General features: G+C 43.6%; 1 protein-coding gene across 9 annotated transcripts in view; it reads left to right on the forward strand.

Moving 5' to 3' along the window:
• PALLD (palladin, cytoskeletal associated protein) overlaps positions 1-20,575 on the forward strand; it is a 422,012-nt gene that overhangs the window by 317,214 nt on the left and 84,223 nt on the right. For 2 of the 9 annotated variants that reach the window (XM_033215648.1, XM_033215649.1), the window contains exon 1: positions 9,031-9,196. The exons of the other annotated variants lie outside the window; for them this stretch is intronic. The gene's annotated coding sequence lies outside the window, so the exon portion shown is untranslated. Of the gene's footprint in view, positions 1-9,030; positions 9,197-20,575 lie in introns of those variants that run through there. 9 annotated transcript variants of the gene reach the window in all.

Below are 20,575 nucleotides of genomic sequence, written 5' to 3' on the forward strand. Positions count from 1 at the left end.
GAGCAATGGGCAGCTCAAGAATCAGAAATCCCTTTCTTGGCAAGGTCATTCATGCCTGGAATCCCAGCACTTTAAGAGGCCAAGGCAGGCAGATGGGTCACTTGAGCTCAGGAGTTTGAGACCAGACTGGGCAACATGGTGAGACCCTGTCTCTACAAAAAATACAAAAAAATTAGGCAGGTGGTGGTGCACGCTTGCAGTCCCAGCCACTCGGGAGGCTGAGGTGGGAGGATGGCTTGATCCCAGAAGATGGAGACTGCAGTAAGCTGAGATCATACCACTGCACTCCATCCTGGGCAACAGAACAGGACCCTGTCTCAAAAAAAGAAAAAAAAAGAAATCGCTTTCTCCTTATATAACACTACTTGGCCTAGAAAAGTCAGTGTTTCTGTCTACTGTGCTCTGCCAGGGCTGCTTATGTAGGGCCCTTTGTTCATAATATGACAGCGAAGCAGGTGATTGAATCAAAAATTAATTCCTCCGTGATACTAAAAGACTGTGTCTGTGTTCTCCAAAATGGAGTCAGTTTGTGCAGAGAATTTTTGTCAGACCAGTTTATTCATTGCTACACAAAGTTTTCTTAAGTGTCATGAAGTGGGCAAACAAAGGAACAATGACACCAAAGTTATGTCAAGCTTGTACTTGTACCACCCACAAATGAAGATGGAATAATAATGTTGCCACCTATAAGCTAATGAACAAAATGCAACAATGGATTCAAACATGCATATACCCATTGCCAATACATTTATCTCTAATGAGACTTTTGCTAAAATTGAGGTCATGATTTGCAGAAGGCCTGGCTTTTAAAGAGGCAGGAGTGAATTTAGTCTTTATTTATGGTTCCCGTATTTTCTTTTTACTTGCATTGAAAGCTTTACTTCCAAAATCTTACCTTGTCAACTTTGTCCAGAAATACATTTTTTTATTTTTTATTTTTTTACCAATCCTATTAACTGAATACTTTTTAAATGATGTTCTAAACTCCTGTTTCTCTCAGTGCAGTCTTCTCTCTTTGAACTCTTTTCATGAGCCATATCTTATTAAAATCCATTACATATTGTAAAAGAAATAGCCATTTGAAAATATTCATGGGCCACTAGTTCCTTTGAACATAGCAGATTAAACCAAAGTTCAATTTGAAACGTCTTTCTATAAATCCTATAAATTGACCAAATGTTCTCAAAATCATTGAACTTTTTCTAAAGTTACTAAAAACAGACAAATATACTAATACAAGAATAATGATCTTAATTCTTTGGAGCAATGGAATTGTTTTTTACATTTACATCTATAGAAATCTTAGGTAAAAAAAAAATCTTGATTTTTTTTTTCCCTGAAATCTAGTACTTCACTGTATCAGCAGTGACCTAGTGTAACTCATTCAAGGGGCCCATAACAGGCAGTATCAATATTATTGTCAATTGTTTTAACTGTCAATTATATAAACTATATATCAGATAAATTCTTTTTTGTTGTTGTTTTTTGGGGTTTTTTTTTTTTGTTTTGTTTTTTTGTTTTTTTGTTTTTTTGTTTTTTTGAGACAAGGTGTCACTCTGTCACCCAGGCTGGAGTGCAGTGGCACGATCTTGGCTCACTGCAACCTCCACCTCCCAGGCTCAAGCAATCCTTCCACCTCAGCCTCCCAAGTACCTGGGACTACAGACGCACACCACCACACCTGGCTTCTATTTTTTGTAGAGATGGAGTTTTGCCATATTGCCCAGGCTGGTCTCCAACTCCTGGGCTCAAGTGATCCTCCCACCTTGGCCTCCCAAAGTGCTGGGATTATAGGCATGAGCCACTGTGCCTGACCAAATTCATTTCTTTAATTGCCAGTGTTATCAAATATTTTCTCCTATGGAGCTTATGGTCTATATTCAGATAATTTTCTAATTTTAAAAACATTTATTACATTTTTATATTTAAAGAAAGTTTAATTGGAATATTTGGCTTACCCTTATTCTCTCTCTTCTCTCTCTCTTCTCATTCCATTTCCATATTGGAGTCTAGGTTTGTACATTTTATTTTGTTAAAGATATATACTGCAAAATAATCTCAACAATTCTCTTAGTAGTTGGATGTCTTTGCTAGAAAACCTTTAACTTCATCACTGAAGCAAATCATTATGTATTTTCCTAATGAGAAAAATAAAGTACTTCAGATAACATAATCCTGTTTATTTGACCCAGAGGGTTTGTGTATTGATCCAAAGGAATGGATGTTCAAGTTTAAGACGTGAAGGGCTGGGTAGAAGGAAGGTTTCAGAGATGACAGGTTTATCAACGTTAGGGAAATAGACCCGATTCCCTCCTTCTTGTGAACATAGTCCACTATATATAGCCTGTCGGAGTCCGTGGTTTCCTTTGAATTTACTTCGTTCTTCTGAAAACAGCACTGTAACACCCTAAGCAGCTCCATTGCTGAGAGAGTTTTACTTCCTGTATTTCTGGGAGCAACAATGGAATCATGGCTGATGTGGGTGTTTTCTGGGCACCCTGGAAATCTACATGAAATGCGACACAAGATTCCTTGTTATGGTGTCACTGGAGGTAATATTAATAGTATTAAAAGAACAAGCTGAGGACTTTATGCATGATCTCACCCATGACTTCATGAATCGCCACTGGGATGAATGTAAAATGTGCAATCCTCGCCTAAATATGCCATCTTTGTCTATTATCCATTTATAAGACACAACTTAAGGTTTTTCCTATGTAGGGTTAAGTTCAACTATTTAGTTCACTGATTATAGCATTTCACCACTTATTCAGGAAAATCACATAAACAGGCAAATTCCCACTATGCCTCTTCAGTAATCCACATGGAATCTGTGGATGGTTCCTTCAGAGCCAGCGTAACTCATTTGATTTGGAAAAGGGTGCTCAATAGTGAGTCAGATTCTTCTGTGGATCAAGCGGGACATGTTTAGAAGCTGCCTTAACTATTTCAGATCAAGCAGACCTGACTATGCACAATTAAACTTGGCAATAATAAATGGCTCCATTGGTAAAATGGAGATCTTAGGGATGGTGAACAGACAGCGAATGGACTTCTCATAAATATGTATTTTTTACTCCAAATATATATGTTCCTTGGAGCTTGGACTCTGGAGTTAAGGATTTGCATCTCCACTGCTCCCCTTACCAGCTCTGTGCCCTTGGGTAAGTTACCTAACCTCTCTGTGCTCACTGTCCGTGGAATGATAGTTATAGTGATACTTCCTCATGGTTTCTATAGTCAGATAAACAGGAGAATGCATGTGACATGATTGGCATAATGCCAGCCCAAAGTAAAGTTCAGATTATTATTTTTTTCTCTGTTTTTGTTTTGTTTTGTTTTGTTTTGTTTTGTTTTGTTTTTGAGACAGAGTCTCGTTCTGTCGCCCAGGCTGGAGTGCAGTGGCCTGATCTCAGCTCACTGCAAGCTCCGCCTCCCGGGTTTACGCCATTCTCCTGCCTCAGCCTCCCGAGTAGCTGGGACTACAGGCGCCCGCCACGTCGCCCGGCTCGTTTTTTGTATTTTTTTTTTTAGTAGAGACGGGGTTTCACCGTGTTAGCCAGGATGGTCTCCATCTCCTGACCTCGTGATGCGCCCGCCTCGGCCTCCCAAAGTGCTGGGATTACAGGCTTGAGCCACCGCGCCCGGCCCCTTTTCTCTGTTTTTTTACTATCTGTAACTAAATACTGTGTTTTGCAAAAACAAAAACAAAATTAAAAGGCAAAACCAAACAAAACCCAGCTCCCCACCTGCTACATACCAGAGTACGTTAGGCGCTGCCCTGGCAGCATCGTGTTGTGTCTTTTCAACAGCAGTCCAGTGGCGTAAATACCTGAACCTCCACTCCCAAAACAAAACCTTTATGAGTTCAAGGGAAACAGTGGAACTGACCCCACTCTGGCCAGCTCCAAAGGCCATGCTCTTTTCAGGACATGCCTTCACTAGATGACCTCTTCAGCCCCCTCCCAACTCTGATTTTGAGTCCTCTGGAGTTGTCTCGGATGTTCAAGGCTTACCTCACTCTCACAAGCTCAGCCTGTTTTTTGTTTATCGTAGCGTGACCTTTCTTTACATTCCGACTGCAGACGTGGTTGTCATGCTCCCTGCAACATAGCATTTGGTGTCCACTGGGTTCTAGTTGTGTCTATATGTACAAGCAGTCCCATTTCTTTCTTCCTGATCCCTTCTCCCTGCTCTTAATAAAAAGTTATGAACAAACCAAAGAACCATAAAGTTATCTTTACCAATAGGACAGATGAATTTGTTTTTATGTTCAAAGTATGAGTTGTCCTTGGAGGGGTGCCCTTTCCCTCCTCCCCTAATAGTCTGTCTTCATGATCAGATAATGCATGAGCCTAAGCCTCTTTAGAAGACCCACATTTTGGTTTTTAAAAGTTTCTCACTTTTCCTAAAATAATTACTAGTTGTTGATATGGAGACAAATGTGTTTTGTATAAAATATTATACTTAATTACAGAGTCCAAATTCAGAATAGTCCAACATTGTTAAAAGTTGCTTATTCTTAAAAATGAATAGACTAAAAGCTGATCTTAAGCATTCCACTCTCAGAAACGTTTTCCCAAACGTAACATTACTGTGAATCAATATCAGGTAAAATCTATAATTAATCTGTTATTTTCTTAGTCTTGTTCTTGTTTGATAAATGTACTTGGGAACCCTTGCAAAGGTAGCAACTACAATAGAAGAAATAGGCCATTCAGGCAAGATTCTGTGACTCTAAAAAATATAGTAAGAGCTAAATCAAGTTTTTAAAAATAACATCAAAGACCAGGCACGGTGGCTCATGCCTGTAATCCCAGTACTTTGGGAGGCCAAAGAGGCAGATCACAAGGTCAGGAGTTCGAGACCAGTCTGGCCAACATAGTGAAACCCTGTCTCTACTTAAAATACAAAAAATTAACTGTGTGTGATGGTGCGCGCCTGTAATCCCAGCTACTCAGGAGGCTGAGGCAGGAGAATTGCGTGAACCCAGGAGGTGGAGGTTGCAGTGAGCTGAGATCACGCCATTGCACTCCAGCCTGGGTGACACTGCAAGATTCCATCTCAAAACAACAACAACAACAAACATCAAAACACCAGAAGTGAATGGAACAAGATCCTGATGCTGAACTGATTATCAGAACATCTGTTAATAGACACCATTGATCACTCTGAGGAAATACATAGCAAAAGCCTTCTCGTAGAAAATGTGCCAAGCCAGAAGCCAGGAATCTTCTAGGAAAATCTCAAGTTTTCATTAAAATATTAAGCAAAATGCCTGAAGGTATATTAACATTCCTTTGCTGCTACATGGAAATAAAATAAATGAAAATATAGATTTTGGGCTTTAATTCTTAAGTTAGAAAAGCATGATTGAACAATGTCGATTTGTGGTAGCAGTAAAAAGACATTTACTTCATTTGCTAATCATATCTACTTTATAAAATATTATATACTACCTATGCTGAGCATTTTGAGCTAGATGGTGTATAATACCTGTTAGTAGTTTGACAGATCAGTCAGTCGATTGATAAATAGATAGATCTGTCATTTGGTTTTGCTGCCAAGATCTTCTTTCTTTAGTGAATACTATTGGTTTTAATGTCTTTCGTTTTAGTGTTTTAGTTTTTAACCACCTATGTTTCACTATTTCATTGTGAGGAAAATATAAAAAGGAATGATTTGAAGGGTTACTTTCACCCTTTCCACTTTTCTCCCCAAATACTTGGCTAATTGAGCACAATGTTTCATCTCAAAGTAAATTTGCATGTTTGAAGCCATAGGCTCTGAGCCAAAGCCTGCTGAAGGTACAGCCGGAGATGCATGCCGGAAGCAGAGCCTCTGGCAGATACAGCCAGCAAAGCTGAAGGGAGTTCCCTGAGGGTCACTCCTGATGAAATAAAAGCTCTTTGTGTGTTTGTTCTCTGCCCCTTTCATCTTATCTCAAATCCATAGAATGTGAAGTTTTAGTTAGGGAAGAATGAAATAAAAGTAATATAAGGAGAAGACTTGATCAGAATCTTCAGTGTTCAGAGGAGGATGGAATATTCTTTTTCAAACTTGGCAGAAATTCTCATCAGTGCTTCTACTGATACTAGTTCTAGCAATTCTGGGGCTTGTTCAAAGTGACGGCCAAGATGTATCCACACCTCCCACAGTTCATGTGTAAAAACTTCAAAGTTGCAAACATTAGAATATTCAGTGTTTTGCATCAGTGTCTTCAGTCTTCCTGGATTTCAGCACTGAAAAGTGAAAACTGGTCCGTGTGCATGCATCTTTCTGGGCACCTGTAGTTGGAATAAGGCAGACATAGAAATGACAGATCTAATGAATCATCCTTCTTTTGCTGCCTCTTCAGAGTAAAGGAAGTGGGTATGTTTTCTCACAGTCAACTCTCCAAGTCTGTTCTACCCCATAGTCCCTTCCATGGCAGGTAAACACTAGAGGTGATACTAACAGACATCTATTTTATTCTTTCTGAGCTTTATGTTGTGAGTGGACTCCTAAATCATAAAATCACAAAATTTAAGAAGCATAACTTAAAAATCCATCAGGCTAATCCCATTATTGTGGAAATAAGCTTCAGAGTCCCACAGTTAATGGCACAGATCACACGTCCCAACTCTTGTCTGGTGGCACTCTTTACTCAGTGTCACATCACAGCCCCCAAGAAAACCCTGCTGCAGGCCAGGTGATGTCATTGCTGCACCTCTAAGGGCCATTTGACATGGGAGTAAACAAGCTGAGAATTCAAAGGAAGTTCTGAAGCTAAACAGGGAACTACTATTAGAAATATTAGAATAGACAAAGTCGTTTTCACCCTTTAAAGCTTTTATCCCAGGACAATGAATTGTTGGTCTATCACCCTCTTAAAAATGGAAGAGATAATAATGCTTTGTATTATCCCCAGAAAGATGACTATGGTCAGTATATTGTTAGGTTAAAAAAAAAAAATAGGTTATAGGCCAGGCACAGTGGGTCACACCTATAATCCCAGCACTTTGGGAGGCCAAGGCAGGTGGATCACTTGAGGTCAGGAGTTCAAGACCAGCTTGGCCAACATGGTGAAACCCCGTCTCTACGAAAAATACAAAAATGAGCTGGGTGTGGTGGCAGGCACCTGTAGTCCCAGCTACTTGGGAGGCGAGGCAGGATAATCGCTTGAACCCAGGAGGCGGAGGTTGCAGTGAACCGAGATCATGCCACTGCACTCCAGCCTGGGTGACAGAGAATTTGTCTCAAAAAAAAAAAAAAATTATAGACTGGGTGCGGTGGTCACATCTAGGAGGCCGAGGCGGGAGGATCACTTAAGATCAGGAGTTTGAGACCAGCCTGGGCAACATAGCAAGACCTTGTCATGAAGAGGAAAAAAATGTTTTAAATTAGCTGTGTATGATGGCACGTGCCTGCAGCCCTAGTTACTCAGGAGGCTGAGGTGGGAGGATCACTTGAGCCTGGGAGGTCAAAACTGCAGTGAGCCATGATTGCACCACTGCACTTCAGCCTGGGCAACAGAGTGAGACCCTGTCTCAAAAAAAAAAAAAAAAAAAGTCACAAAATTGTATGGAAACAATGATCTAAGCTATTTTAAGTGTGTGTTTAAATACACATACAAAAGCCTGAAGGTCTATACGTTAGGCAGCTAACAATTTATCTCTGGGAGTAAAATCACAGGGACATTCAATTTTGATTTATTGCTTAAAGAGCAATATTTGGTTTATTAATATTTTGCAAACATCATTATTCATTTAAAAGTCAATAAAGGTATTTCTGAGAGAGGAATAGACTACCCGGTTGAAGACAGTGAACCTAGCAATGCTGGTGTTAGATATCAGTAATGAAGGCAGCATACAGTTACAGTACTAAACCTTTTAAACAAGTGGTCTACTGGCTATTCAAAACTAGTTGGCATTTATTGGCAGTTACCGAGTGACCACGTTACTGAAACAGCCTGGCACAACAGTAGGTTCAGTAAATGGTAGATATTACCATTCGTTCCCTCATTCATGCATTCATTTTGTTGACAACTTATTGTGTGTGAAAGATTTGGTCCCAGTGGCCAAGGAGCACAGGCTGGAAGCAGAAAGAGGACAGAAATTGTTGTGACATGGTGTGCCAAACCAGCTACCAGAGGATTATACACAGAGCCGGGGTGTCCTTAGCTGATCTGGTGAAAGAAAAGTTGGTGATCTGGATTTAAGGCTAAGCCCACAATCTGTCACAGATTTTGCATAGAATATTAATTCTGGAACGAATGAGACCAGTTCCTCTTTGAAAACACTTCTACAGAAATTCCTGTGTAAATGAGTGTTAAAACAAGTGACTCAGGTCCTCCTGTAGGTTATGACCTGAGAGGACCACAGGATAGAATAGGGACCGGGTTCCTCAGATGTTGCTAGATCAAAGTGCTTTACTCCTCTCACCTTAAGGACTCCTGAATTTAGCTATTTATTACACGGAACACAGCAAACTAATTAATGGAAATCTAAAAATTATCCTTCCTCTTCCTTAGAGAAGAAATATCCTGCATGATGATTTGTGCTTTTCGATTTAATGTCACACACTCATTTTTGCACTGTATGTGAAAATACGTCCTCAGACTCTCCCTCCCCACAGCCCCAGCCCAGCCCCAGCCCCAGCCCCAGCCCCGCGGTTCCATTCCTTCAGGGCAGCTTCCATTCTACCGTGAGTTTCTATTGCTTTCCCCTAAAACGCTGCCCTGGAGTCGGGTTTATTGGACACTCTAGTCTGTAAAGGAAAAAACACACCGGAGGAGAATCATCCTAACATGCCGACAACATAACTATGGGCCTAAACAAGTTACATTCTTTCCCGTTATTAGCACTTCTCGATCGTTCCAGGAAAATCCGATTTGTAACTTGGCTGCCCCAGGAAGGGGCCTGCGACCAGAGAGATGCAAAAGGCGGGACAAAGTTACGAGTGGGTGCGAGGAAGCCTCCCTAACCTGGGGGCCGCGTCCGAGAGCTGCGAGCCACGCCTCCTCTCTCCCGGCCGCCGCGCCGCCGGACTCTTATTTTGAAGGGCGGCGGTGAAGCCTCGGAGCCTCCTGAGTCACCCGGCGGGCGAGGTATAAAGCCCGGTACCTGCCCCGCGCCCGGCCCGCGGAGCCCGCTGCAGCTCCCGCTCGCTCCGGACGCGGAATCGGGCAGCAGCGGGAGGCGGCCGGAGAGCCGAGGTAGGCGCGGGGAGTCGGCCCCGAGGCTGGTGGAGGAAATGTGTGAATTAAAGGGAGGGCAGCGTGCAGGGTGGGCCGCGAGTCGGGGGTAGAGGGCTCGGAACAGGGTGGGGGCGGGTAGGACAGGAGACTCGTCAGCGCACTTTCCACCCGGCCAGTCCCTTCCGGAGCCCTCTCCCTCCCCCGGCCCGCGGGAGCGCAGAACCCTGAAAGCGGAGCTCCAGATAGGAATGTTTGCATCATCTTGGCAGGGTCGGGGCGGGAGAAGATGCTCTGCTGCCACGGACGATCCCTCTCGCTCTCCTAACTTTTTTCTGAACACCTCGCACCCACCACCCCCGCCCCTCTCTTAATCTTGGCCACGCTCACTGAGGGGTCAGACCCAGGGTGGGAGGGCAGAGAAAGCGGGGCTGGCAGAGACAGGGGTGAGGGCCGGGAGGGGCGATGACATCATTCCCTGGCAGCTGGCTGGGAGGGGGTGGGGACGGAGGGGTCCCCCCGACCTGAGCCGAGCCCTCCCCTTCTCAAGTCCATCCTCCTTTCTTTGGGATGGTTCACCCCACCTGGGCGCCATTCAAAGAAAGTTTGCGCGTAACTTGGGGGTCCTTTCCCCGGCCGGGTGCTGTGCCCGGCCCGCAGTCGGCGTTTCTTACGGGCCTGGGGGCGGCGTGGAGCCCGCGGCTCAGTCCCCGCAGTCCCAGGCCGTGGCCGCCGCTTTGTTCACGCCGGGCGCGGGCCGAACTCGAACCTCAGCTGCAGCGCTGGCAGCGCGCACGGGCCACGCGTGGGTTCCAGGCCACGGCCGAGCCAAAAAGGGAGGGTCCCGTGAGCAGCCAGGCTGGCCCTCCCCGGGCCTGGGTACGCTCCCAAAGCTGGAGCGCAGGGCTCTGGGCCGGCCCCGCCCCGGGGCTGGGGGCTTACCGCGCGTTTGTCTCATTTTAACTTTTGGGGGCAGCTCTGTCCCGAATGGTGAGTGGTCCAGACTCCAGAAAGGAGTTTGGTCGCTTGAGCCCGGATTGAGGCTTGGGACTTTTGCTCTCTTGCTGGGGACGGAAGAGGGCGCGCTGGGCAGGAGAGGGGGCGTCTCAGTCGCGTCTCCCTGGGCTTGGGCATCTTCCCACCCTGCGGAGCCGGGTCTTGCGCTGCACGCCCCGAACAGGCCCGGGCACACCAAGCCCCGTTACTGGTCTTCAGGCGAAATTCCAGGACGGGTGTGCATTCATCAACCTGGGAGTCTCTAGGAGTCCGAGATGACTGAATCTACATTTTGATGTGTAATCACAGAGAAACTAGCACGAGAAAAGGACAGAGGGACGGACCCAAGTTTCAGAGGCATAGAGTAATATGATCCTGGTTCATAAGCCTTGAAAAGCTCCCCTCCTCCAGGTTAAGGAATGGTGTCACCAGCCTTGGCTGTCAGGATAGTTTCTTGATTTGTGTTATGCAGGCTCCTGTCAAGAATGTCTGCTTAACTCCCACTACTTAAGGAAAAGATAGCCAGAGAACTGGCCAGGATCTGGGTTTGGATTGCTTCTAGAGCTCACAATACAAAGATAGCATCTTTCTTGCTTTTTTTTTTTTTTTTTTTACATCCCTCCCGAAACATTTTTTTTTTCCCCTTAGGACTTGGCAGACTTTAATTTAGATAAGAGGTTTGAGTTAATTTGATTTTCCCCATGTCTGTTTAGATCAATGGATATAGGAGATAGTTTGAAGTTAATGTACCCCTGTGCCTTAGTGTGAATGTAAGATTTATAACTTGAGAGAGGCAGTTAATAGCACATCCTTGAACCATAAACATATGAGATAGACAAGAGCTAGATAATAAACGATTTTTCCCCTAATCCCTAAGCTTTACTTATTTTTTTTACTGATTCTTGTACTTTGTTTTAGAAAAAGGAGTGGGGTTGGTTTCCCAGTGACTGCATCCATTAAGAAACTGGGCATGTACAGCAAGTAGCAAAATATGCCAACATCCAAACCATCTCTGGCTATGTGAAAACTTGGTGCCCTGTGTGAGGAGCATGGGGGATGGTTGGAAATAATGTAGCCTTATTTTTATTGTGATTGTTGGAATTCATGAATCATAAAATTCTGATAGCTGGGATGGCGTGGTAGCTCACCTGCTTTAAATAATGTGATAACTACAGGCCCAGCCTGTCCCAGGTGAGGACCATTGACTTAGTAAACAATAAACAGATGTCCTACTCATAGCAGCCTTGGTATTGCTTCAGTAGATCCTTCTGAGCTCTAGATAGTTTTTAGTTGACTTTTAGTACTTTTAAAGGTAACAATAGGCTGGGTGTGGTGGCTCACACCTGTAATCCCAGCACTTTGGGAGGCCGAGGTGGGCGGATCACGAGGTCAGGAATTCGAGACCAGCCTGACCAAGATAGTGAAACCTCGTCTCCACTAAAAATACAAAAATTAGCCAGGCACGGTGGTGTGTGCCTATAATCCCAGCTACTCAGGAGGCTGAGGCAGGAGAATCACTTGAGCCCAGCAGGTGGAGGTTGCAGTGAACTAAGATTACGCCACTGCACTCCAGCCTGGGTGTCAGAGCGAGACTCCATCTCAAAACAAACAAAAATCAAATGTCACCACCTTGCATTGTACTTGATCTTCAGAATTTTACTCTATTGTCTTAAGCCTTTAAAACTTTGCTCATGAACTATATTATTTAGACTACCTTTGAGGGTAATTGCATTTTTCCAAAATATTATTTTCCCTAGGTTACAGTAAACGTTTGACTCTGTTAAATTTGAAGCAACTACTTATTCCTGAAACATATGAAGCATTTCCTGGCAATGTTCATGGAGTCCATACTGCTCAAGGTGCTAAAGTCATTATTTCAAGGGGAAATTATTAGCGTGTTCCAACAGTTCTTAATTGTCCAAACAATTGTTGATTTCCCCCCTTTCCAGATTTCTTTCACAATCATTGGGAACTATAAAAAGATGTATTCGACATTTTCTTTTGTGTATATTTTCCACTTAAACAATTTTGTATCAAAACGTATGGTACTTTTTCCACACTTATTTCAGGAGATCCAGATAAACACTGAGTAATCACAATTCACTATGCTTCAAAAATTGCCTCCCTTTCAGTATCTTGCCAAATAATCTTCTTCAAGTAAATGGGGAGAGTAGATACTAACCATATACTTTTTAAAAATAATACATTAAAAGAGCACTAAAGTGTTCTTTGAAAGTGCTCCTGGTACTATATACATATTGGCTCATTCCAGCGATGTTCTTTTGAGACATGATACAAGAATTGGAACTCGACCAGATTTGAGAGAAAGATGCAGAGAAGGTGAAGATTTGTTCCAGGGCCATACAGAGAGGAAACTGAGACACTCATTTCTTCTTCTGTCTCCCAGGTTTTTAGCCCTAGAATCTCTGAGATTGCACTAATTTGAGGGATTTTTTTTTTTTTTTAAGAAAACAGGGAAGCTGTGTTATCAAATTTTAAGAGAGGATAAAGAATTAGAGATGGTAGATGAGAAATGTTTCATCCAAAGAGTCTTTTGTTTTGTTGTTTTTTTGAGACATAGTCTCACTCTGTCACCCAGGCTGGAGTGCAGTGGCGTGATCTGGGCTCACTGCAGCTTCTGCCTCCCAAGTTCAAGCGATTCTCGTGCCTCAGCCTCCCGAGTAGCTGGGATTACAGGCATGGGCCACTGTGCCTGGCTTGAAGACTTTTAATGAATAGAAAACAGTGGCCCATTCTTATAGAAAAGACATGGAGATAAAATAAGGAGAGCCTGAGGTGTCAGGGAAGGAGAAAGAGCATTTTGAAACTGGTGGCAGATACAGTTCTCTGCCCAACTCCATGGGCTACTTAGGGCATAGATTTCTTCCTGCACAGTCAATCTTAGCTGCCTTACTGGTTATGTGCTTTAGGGTTGACCGTAATTGGTAACATAAGCTATTCCAGTTAGGTGAGCCTCTCTTCCTTGTGTATTTTGGATAATGACTCCAAGGAAACAAGTTGGAAATGTGGGATGGTTAGCTAATGTCAGTGCCGAGTCTCCATGCTGAATGCGCGTTAGCCCAACTGCCAAAGCTCCGCCGCTATGGTAAGTCAAGATGGTGATTTTCAGTTTGGCAGAGACTGTTGGAAGGCGTAATGGCTTATTTGATGGAAAAGATTTCCTGCTGTGGGAGAAGCTGCCATTTGCAGACAAGGTGTGTCAGCCAGAAGAAATGAGCAATAACCGTTTTCTGGTTTCTACTGGCAAAAGCTTTGTATTTTTTTTCATATAGAAGTGTTAAAAATAGATTCATAAGAAAAATTCATAAGATTCATACGAAACCAAGTAAAAGGTACAGACACTGAAATTTCACCAGTGAAGGGGAGAGAAGAGAGCTAACCTTTGTTGAATAGTCATTACTAATCAGGTGTTTCAGTTCTTACAAAATGGTGTGAGGTAGGCCCACCACATTAGAGAACAGGGATCAGGCAAACAAATGAAGTACTACTGGAGCACCACGCAGGAGACTCTTAAGCTTGGTGTTACCATCTATGACATTCGGATGCCTTTGCGAGGCTGTCAAACCTACTGTGAAGTAGGCGGCCCTCAGCTTTCAGATGGGTTGTGTTCTGATTGTGAGTTTATAAAAACTCACTGCTGGGAACCCTGAACACGCTTTTTCACTGAAACTATGTCACATTTAGTGGTTAGTTTCCCAGGCCAGCCCAGAAATCATAGCTGAAGTATTCTGTCTTATTAATAGTACCATAGAACCAAGCCACTATATATAACATGGTTTTTGTGGGAAAATGCACTCAGAGCTCCAACTTCAGTTTTTTAAGGTTTTTAGTTCTAGTTACAATGGCAAAAGGGACTCCACCTTCTCTCTTTTTCCATTTAAGCCCTGGAGGGAAAATAAAGGTACATAGAGATACATTTCCTTTGATACTTCCTTATGCTAACAGAGACACCACCCTGGACTACAGAACGATGGGGAGGGGGGATCCTGGCAGTAGCTGGCTTTGTGGCAACAGAGAGGAAAGAGAAAGAGGAGGAAGAGGCACAGGTAGCGGAAGAAGTGAGGTCTAGATGTCATCACCTATGGGACCAATTCTGGATGGCTTATCAATATGAGCTACAGGCTGACTGACATCATTTCCTTACTAAACATCATTTTTACTGAGAACCTAGTAACCTAGACCTAGACATTAACGTTACTTAGTTGTATGTTCAGTATTTTTTAAGTGAAGGTTAGATTTTAAATAGTCTTCAGTAATAGAAGGAAAGCACATATGTAGACATCTTATTTTTCTTTTTCATGCCAGTCTACTGAATGTCCAAACCAGCACCTATCAGTAACTGAATAGATTCAAGGTAAACCTGGATGCTAATGGATATAAAATTCGAATTAATCATAGAATAGATACTGTTTGTTGAGTACTTCAAACCAGAAAATTTGCTAAAATGTTGAACACATTTTATGTCATTAAATCCTCACCACAATCCCACGTAGTGAGTACTGTCAGCACTCCCATCTTAAAAATGATGAAAGTGAGATTTTAAGAGAATAATTTGTCAAGATCACACAGATCAGAAATGGCAAGTCTGGGACCTCATTAATTCAACAAATATTTTTGGAACAAGTCCTGTGGCCCGGGCTCTGTGTTAGACTCTGGGAGTAAAGCAGTGAATGAAATGGACAAATATGCCGAAATCCTTGCCCTCATGGAGCTTATATGCCAGTGGAAAGAGACAAACCATAAGCAAAACAAACTAAGCAGCTAGTGCCTCAGATGGAGTTATGTGCTATGTGGAAAAATAGATCTAGGGAGCATGAGGAATGCCAGGTTGGGATCGCGATTCAGGGAAATAGAGAATACGGGCTGAAGGGTGGCTGTGAGTCAACAAAATCATCAGTCCAGGAGTACATATGCTATTGTTTCTCGCAGCAACCCATTTTATGTTTAACACCAAATATTGAGTACATGTCACCCTCATCAGTCACTGCTTCTGATGCAGCAAGTGACTGGGGAGGTATCCAAGAATGACTGGTGAAGAGCTTGACCTTTTCTATCCCATGGTCAGGAAAGATAAGGACAGTTGCTGGAGGGATGTCCTAGAGCGGCTGGGGTTTGGTGCACAAGCAGAGGGCTTGACCTTAGCCAAGAGCGCAGAGCTGATTCTCCTGTATCGCCAGAAAACAGGCGGAATCTGAGGGTACAGATGAGGGCTGGGTAGAAGGAGCAATGGAAGCTCGTGGAAGTTCTGTTTCTTCAGTTTTCTCAGTGGAATGGGGAGCGAGGGTCGGGGAGGGAGTGCGGGGTGGGGGGTGCAGTTTGAGGAGAGACATGTGAAACAGTCACCTGGCAGAAAGGGAGCCTGAAGTTAGCTGGTGAAGTGTACACTCAGGATCTGCCCATGGTCAAATTCTCACTCTTAACGTCCTTCCACAGTATATTGTAGATCAGAATTCTCTAGTTCACTTCTTGAGGAGAGAGATTATCTTCTAACTCCTTTTTTTTGCTGTGTCATTTACTTGGAGCAGAGTCCTGCACTGACTACGTGTATGTTTAATGCTTGTTGAGTGACTGCGATAGGAAAACTACACACTTGTCCAGAAATTTCATTTAAACTTTTCGTCCTAATTGTCACATTGTTCTCTCCCTTCTCTGAAATGCTCTGATGTTCACAGTTCCCAAAACAGCAATTACTGTTAATTACTTCACTGAGTTAATCTCATTCCCATAAGGGATTAAGTTTTAGACTAAGAAAGATTTATTTATTTATTTATTTATTTTTGAGAGAGGGACTCACTACCTTCACCCAGGCTGGAGTGCAGTGGCATGATCATGGCTCGCTGCAGCCCTGACTTCTTGGGCTCAAGCGATCCTCCCACCTCAGCCTCCCAAATAGCTGGGACTATAGGCATGCACCACCATGCCCGGCTAATTTTTTGTATTTTTAGTAGAGATAAGGTCTTGCCATGTTGCTCAGGCTGATCTTGAACTCTTGAGCTCAAGTGATCTGCCCTCCTCAGCCTCCCAAAGTGCTGGCATTATAGGCGTGAGCCACTGTGACTGGCTAAAAAAAAAAATTTTTTTTTTTTTGTTGAGACGGAGTCTTGCTCTGTCACCCGGGCTGGAGTACAGTGGCGCGATCTTGGCTTACTGCAAGCTCCGCCTCCTGGGTTCACGCCATTCTCCTGCCTCAGCCTCCTGAGTAGCTGGGACTACAGGCGCCCGCCACCACGCCCAGCTAATTTTTTGTATTTTTAGCAGAGATGGGGTTTCACCGTGTTAGCCAGGATGGTCTCGATCTCCTGGCCTCGTGATCTGCCCACCTTGGCCTCCCAAAGTGCTGGGATTACAGGCATGAGCCACCGTGCCTGGCCTAAAAATTCTTAATTGTATACTCTTTTGTAATATTGAATGAGGACCACCTAAATCAAGCCTCATTCCCATCATATGGTGCCCCTGTTGGGGGCGGTGAAGAAGCCTTCTACATCTGTTTCATGACTCCTTCTTGGCTGGCACACTGTTGTGGGTGCTCAGTAGGTAGTCAGTGCGAAATGGGAAAACCACTTGCGGTTAGAATACCATGGGAAATAAATATTGGTGATCTCAGCTGAGTGAGTGGCAAAGGAACTGATGAAGCAGGTGGATTCCAAGGCTAGTTAGGAGAGGGAATTGACTGCACGTGGTGTTGGTGGAATGGGAGGGGTGAGGGAGGGGGATACATCAGAGGTTACTCCCAGGGCTCTACCAGACCCTGGGTAGATAGAGCCGCCGTTTACAGAGGTAAGGAGAGTTTAGTTTTGGACATTCCAAGTGGAGATGTCCAGGACACAATTATATACCTAGGCTGCCATTCTGGGAGGAGATCTGAGTGGGAGACCATGATTTGGGAATTATCACCATAGATGGTAATTAAAGCCTTGGGAGAGGATGACTTTGCCCACAAAGAGAGCATAAAATGAGAAAACTGGGCTCTCGGTGTTTCAAGGTTGATTAAAGATCCTGTTGTTTGACTAGGCTCTATTTGCAAAATCTGCCCAGGGACAGAATATTGAAGTAAATAAAGCATGTTCCAGTAAAACCACAAATAGATTTATTCAAAACTGGAGTTAGAAAAACTTAGGCCGGGCGCGGTGGCTCAAGCCTGTAATCCCAGCACTTTGGGAGGCCGAGATGGGCGGATCACGAGGTCAGGAGTTCGAGACCATCCTGGCTAACACGGTGAAACCCCGTCTCTACTAAAAAAATACAAAAAGCTAGCCGGGCGAGGTGGCGGGCGCCTGTAGTCCCAGCTACTTGGGAGGCTGAGGCAGGAGAATGGCGTAAACCCGGGAGGCGGAGCTTGCAGTGAGCTGAGATCCGGCCACTGCACTCCAGCCCGGGCAACAGAGCGAGACTCCGACTCAAAAAAAAAAAAAAGAAAAGAAAAAAAAGAAAAACTTGTGGTTTTTCTTGGTAAAGCCTCATTTTCCATTTATCTTCATAACTATAAATGGATGTATTTGTGTGGAAGATGTAGATTTTTTTAAAAATCTATTTTTGGCTCTATTAAGAGACAAAATGAATCCAAATGTATTCCATACTTCTCTCACATTGCACCATTTTGTTATGTAACAGAGAACGTTTGAGTACATACTGTCCACACCAGCAACTATAAATCTGTCCTGGCAAGTGACTGTAAGATACCCAGGAACAAGCGATAAGGAGCTCGCCTCCCCAGGGAGAAGCTTTTATTTGCAAGAGAGAGTGATATACAAGAACTTGCAAATATCTTTGAAGGGCAGAAAATATCAGCTAGGGCTAAGAAAGCAGCTGTCCAAGTTCATGATACCTTGGCTCTTCTTTATACACAACCACCACGAGTTGTCAGTTTGCAAACGTGGAAAAGTATACCATTGTAATATGAGTTCATCTCCCACTTTTCCAGAGCTACTCAGCAGCGTGGTGGATGCCTAGTGAAACGACCAGAGGTGTGAAGCTGCCAGACCTTTACCCAGATCAACTTCTTTGACTCAGGGTACAAATGAACAACATAGTCTGACAACTCACCTAAAAAACTTATTTGGAAGGATTTTAAGTTGAGAGACTTTTTAAAGCCTAAATTTAGATTCATGAAAACATATCAAAGTCGAGATATGTGAAAGGCAGTGCTGTATGGGAGGGTCAAGTTCCATTCATTTAAAAATACCAGGACATTTGCTGCTGTTCAGTAGGGGAGTTGGGTAGGGTAGATATCCTCACCTCCACTATACAGATTTTTTTTTTTTTTGAGACCAAGTTTTGCTCTGTCACCCAGGCTGGAGTGCAATGGCATAATCTTGGCTCACTGCAACCTCTGCCTCCCAGGTTCAAGCAATTCTTCTGCCTCAGACTCTTGAGTAGCTGGGATTACAGGTGTGTGTCACCACACCTGGCTAATTTGTGTATTTTTAGTAGAGATGGGGTTTCACCATGTTGGTCAGGCTGGTCTCGAACTCCTGACCTCATGATCCTCCCGCCTCAGCCTCCCAAAGTGCTGAGATTACAGGTGTGAGCCACCATGCCCCACTATACAAATTTTTAAGAAATAACATGTAAAAAGATTGGGACTTTCCCAAGGTGAGTTATTGGACCTGGATCTCCTGAGGCCAACTGTGTTTTTCTTTTCAGCACAGCAAGCATCCTTTGAGATGCGGAGTGATGTTACCACTTGAAAATGTGCAGCAAGGGCAACTGCAGAATTTTCCAAAAGCTTAAGCACAGATGGCAAATCTGGCAAAGTCTCATTGAGAACACTGACTACATGTTCAGGAGGAAAGTTTTTAAGGGTAAATGCTTAAAATCCTGAAGACCAGTTTATTTGGGAAAGCAATTCCAATGGAAAAGTGTGGTTGGGTTACTGAGGGAACCACACAGTGGCAGTTTCTACAACTTGGCCAGCTGCCCTGGGCTGACAGTTGAGGAGAAAATGCAGCGGTGGTGTTGAGTAGACACTTCAGCCACGGAGTGACAGTCGCTGTGTTCTAGGCACCATCTGACCGCTCTCTGTCTGCTCCTTCTGTGGCTCTGTAATGTCTGAGCTCCTGGGTAAGCTCCATGTAGCCTCTACAACTCTGCTTGGAGCTCAGTTTTCCTATGTGTTTATTTTGATTTTTGTCTACTTATTAAGTTAAACGCAAATCTGAAAATGAAAGAATAATCACCTTGGACTCCTGAATGTTTGCCCAATGTCATTTGGCTCCCGTTGTTTCCTGTCACCATCGCAGTCTACTGAAATCTCTAGGATATATTTCAGAATTACTCTGATGGTGAAAGATTTCCTATCCTATGTAGTCCAACAATTGTTGGTTTATTATGTGAAAAATAAAGCAAGCATGTAGCATTTACAGAGCAATCCACCTCCACTGTTAATACTGTCATTTGAAGAGTTAGCAGGGAATGTGATAGAGACTGAATATCTTGCCACAAAGCTTGGCTGTGCAGTTGCTGGGCTCTGAATCCTGGGTCTGACTTTCCTCTTTATATGTGGCTTTTGGATTTTCTTCTCACCTTGAGGTAATCTGCTCCTCCTTTCATTCACCGTGCTTTTAGGTTTGGTTTCAGATAAGCCTCCCTTCTGCTACATTCTTCAAAGTTAAAAAAAGAAAAACGACTTCACATTTACTGGTGATGGGCATTCAATTGAAATTACAAACCGGGAAAACATGACATTCCAGCTCACAGCAGTCTGATTGAAGGTGAAACTCTTATGAAACCACAGGATCTGACCGAACATATGGGTCATCTTCTGGCAAACTTCACAGACACCTGCTGTTTTCCGTGGTCATCCAGAAATCTGCATCCTGATGTAGATATCATGAGTTAATGATGGACTCAAGTGTAGAAATGTGTCTGGGACTTGCAGGCCTCTTGCTTTGTGATACTTTCTTTTATTTTCTGAACTGGCTGAGAAAATGGCTGTCACTCCAAGTCTATCTTCTGATGGGCTGGTAGCTCTCACTCAGGCCATCCACAGCCAGCAGCCTTCCCCCAGACAACCTGCACAGTCTTGACTCTTCTCTTAGAAAGACTAGAGGAGAGAAGGGCTACTTTCTTCTCAGCCTTGCTGTCCCTGCCGTGTAAGGAGGTACTTAAAAGGCATTCCCATCCAGTTCTCTCTCTGTCTGCTCCATCGTCTCTCCATGCGCTCTTGGAGTCTTTGGTTAAAACATTTAAGTTGATGACTTTATGGAATATGATTCCCTGGTTTTGGAGAAATAAAAAGATGAATCTCAGACATCAGTAAGTGCCACATTCTAGTTCAAATTATAAGCCTGTGCATAATCAGTAAAACTATATTAGAAATAAAAGCTTCTCAAAAATCCCAAGTACTCATTACCCAAAAAATGACGATAGACAGGGGTCCCACAA

The sequence above is a fragment of the Trachypithecus francoisi genome, unplaced genomic scaffold (genome assembly GCF_009764315.1).
Source record: "Trachypithecus francoisi isolate TF-2019V2 unplaced genomic scaffold, Tfra_2.0 Lachesis_group1, whole genome shotgun sequence".
NCBI lineage: Eukaryota > Metazoa > Chordata > Mammalia > Primates > Cercopithecidae > Trachypithecus > Trachypithecus francoisi.